The following is a 2500-nucleotide window of genomic DNA, read 5'->3' as shown; positions in this document are numbered from 1 at the left end:
CTAACCCATGTTGTGCCTTAACCTAACCCATGTTGTGCCTTAACCTAACCCATGTTGTGCCTTAACCTAACCCATGTTGTGCCTTAACCTAACCCATGTTGTGCCTTAACCTAACCCATGTTGTGCCTTAACCTAACCCATGTTGTGCCTTAACCTAACCCATGTTGTGCCTTAACCTAACCCATGTTGTGCCTTAACCTAACCCATGTTGTGCCTTAACCTAACCCATGTTGTGCCTTAACCTAACCCATGTTGTGCCTTAACCTAACCCATGTTGTGCCTTAACCTAACCCATGTTGTGCCTTAACCTAACCTATGTTGTGCCTTAACCTAACCTATGTTGTGCCTTAACCTAACCCATGTTGTGCCTTAACCTAACCCATGTTGTGCCTTAACCTAACCCATGTTGTGCCTTAACCTAACCCATGTTGTGCCTTAACCTAACCCATGTTGTGCCTTAACCTAACCCATGTTGTGCCTTAACCTAACCCATGTTGTGCCTTAACCTAACCCATGTTGTGCCTTAACCTAACCCATGTTGTGCCTTAACCTAACCCATGTTGTGCCTTAACCTAACCCATGTTGTGCCTTAACCTAACCCATGTTGTGCCTTAACCTAACCCATGTCGTGCCTTAACCTAACCCACGTCGTGCCTTAACCTAACCCACGTTGTCGCCTAACGTAACCCACGTTGTCGCCTAAACCTGCTCTGTAATTGTTATACGACTCGTTCAATTAGTGTAGTGTTGCCCACCCGCAACCCTCGCAATATAGTTCGCTACTCGCACTCCCCGCTCCCCTGTGTATCGCTTCATGTTAAACACCTTGCAAGTCTTGCTCACTTTCCACATGCTCCTGCTGTACACTGTAATGTGGATGGCAGCAGGACGTACATGCCGCCCCTCCCCACGTCCCCACCTTGCCCCCTGCCTTCGCAAGCTGGTTGGTGAGAACTTTGCATGTTCAATGCCCTCCGCATGCGACGTACTCAGGCTACGTTGTGGTGCGGCCTGTGTCAACTGTCCGCTAATGTCGTACGCGTAAACCACAATCTGTACTGCACATTCGTCCTTATGTACTGAATGATACATCGTGGCACATGTGTGACCGTACAACGACTGCGCCCAAAAACGGCGGACCATACAGTGCAAATATTGTGCACGCAGCTACGTGTCGTCTCCCTATGAGAGCTGGATTGCAGTGTGGTACGCCATAGAGACGTGTGGGAGGAACGGACGCCGTGGATGGCGATCAGCATGAGCTGTCTGTTGATGTATTCGGACCTAGTCGTCTCTCCTCACACACCGTGATGGCATGGTGCACCGCGTTCCATATCTGCGACATGCTACAGAGGCCGGTTGACAGTCGTTCGAGCAATGGACATCGCATACGTACGGGGGCCACCTTCCACGTATTGTCTAGGCGTGCACATTTTGTTGCGTGTATGTGGGCAGACGTAGTGTGGCGTGACACCTGACACAGGCATGCAATAATCGTGGAAGTTGCAAATGGCGATGGACGCCTGCGTTTTCTGGTGAAGTTACGCAAATGAACAAATGGTAACCTGTTGTGGTGCGGTTGTTCTCGCTAGGGGTGAATCGGTGATGGCGACGATAGGTTGAGGTACTAACCGGTTGTTCCAGCGATACCCACCATGCCGACGAAACTGAACGGCATCTGGGTGTGAAGCGATACGCGGCGGTGGCTGGGTGGGACCGTCCCCGGCCGGTGAGGGGGCGCCTCCCGGCGTGCTGGCCGCGCGGTGCGTGGGCGCACGCGCTACAGCCGGCTGGTGGGGGCGGCCAGTGGCAGGCGCGCCGGCCGACGGACGCGGCAGGCGTCGCAGCTGCGCGCCGGCGCACCCTGCGCGCGGCGCCGTGCGGCCAAAGTAGGTCCTCGCGGGCCCGGTGCGAAGCGCGGTGGACATCTTCAGTGTGCTGGTCCGATTGAGGACTGTGTGCGTTGAGGATGCGCTGCCGCCCGGCGCTCGGCGCCGCGACGCCGTCTGCTGCTCGGTCGCCCCAGCGGTTCTCGCTGGTGGTTTGTATCGCAGCTGTGCGGATGTGTTGGCGCGTGCGCTGTGCTGGGAGAGTTCGCTTCGGCACCCAAGTGGGGCTTTTGTCCTTCTGTGGCGCTGGCGTTGGAGCTGCCGGTCACCGTAGGTGGCGCGTGTTGTCTCCCGCCGGCAATGCCACGACAGCACGCTCCCGGGCCTCTGTCGGCAGCGGCAAGCTCAGTTGGGAGCACGGGTGGTCGCACCGAAAGCGTCTACTCGCCTAACTCCGGGCGATTGCGCCTCTCTCGAACCCGACCAAGTACTTGGGACGGCGCTGCGCGCCGCCGGGACCTGAGAGGGTTTCGAGGTGTATTGTGCAGGGGAGCTCAGCCTCCTCCTGTTTGCAGAATGATTGAGCGGACGCTTGCGTGTTCGCGCGGGCCCCCGGGACACACTCCCGGGCGGCCGGCTGCTCAGCTCTAGTTGACGCAGCTCCCTGGTTG

General features: G+C 56.8%; 1 non-coding gene across 1 annotated transcript in view; it reads left to right on the top strand.

Moving 5' to 3' along the window:
- Positions 1 to 2490: 2490 nt before the first annotated feature.
- LOC124748425 overlaps positions 2491 to 2500 on the top strand; it is a 1909-nt gene continuing 1899 nt past the window's right edge. The window contains exon 1 of the ribosomal RNA XR_007011701.1: positions 2491 to 2500. This exon is cut by the window's right edge and continues 1899 nt beyond it. This is a non-coding gene — a ribosomal RNA (small subunit ribosomal RNA).

The sequence above is a fragment of the Schistocerca piceifrons genome, unplaced genomic scaffold, assembly GCF_021461385.2.
Source record: "Schistocerca piceifrons isolate TAMUIC-IGC-003096 unplaced genomic scaffold, iqSchPice1.1 HiC_scaffold_417, whole genome shotgun sequence".
Lineage (NCBI taxonomy): Eukaryota > Metazoa > Arthropoda > Insecta > Orthoptera > Acrididae > Schistocerca > Schistocerca piceifrons.
This window is presented reverse-complemented; position numbering and strand designations above follow the sequence as displayed.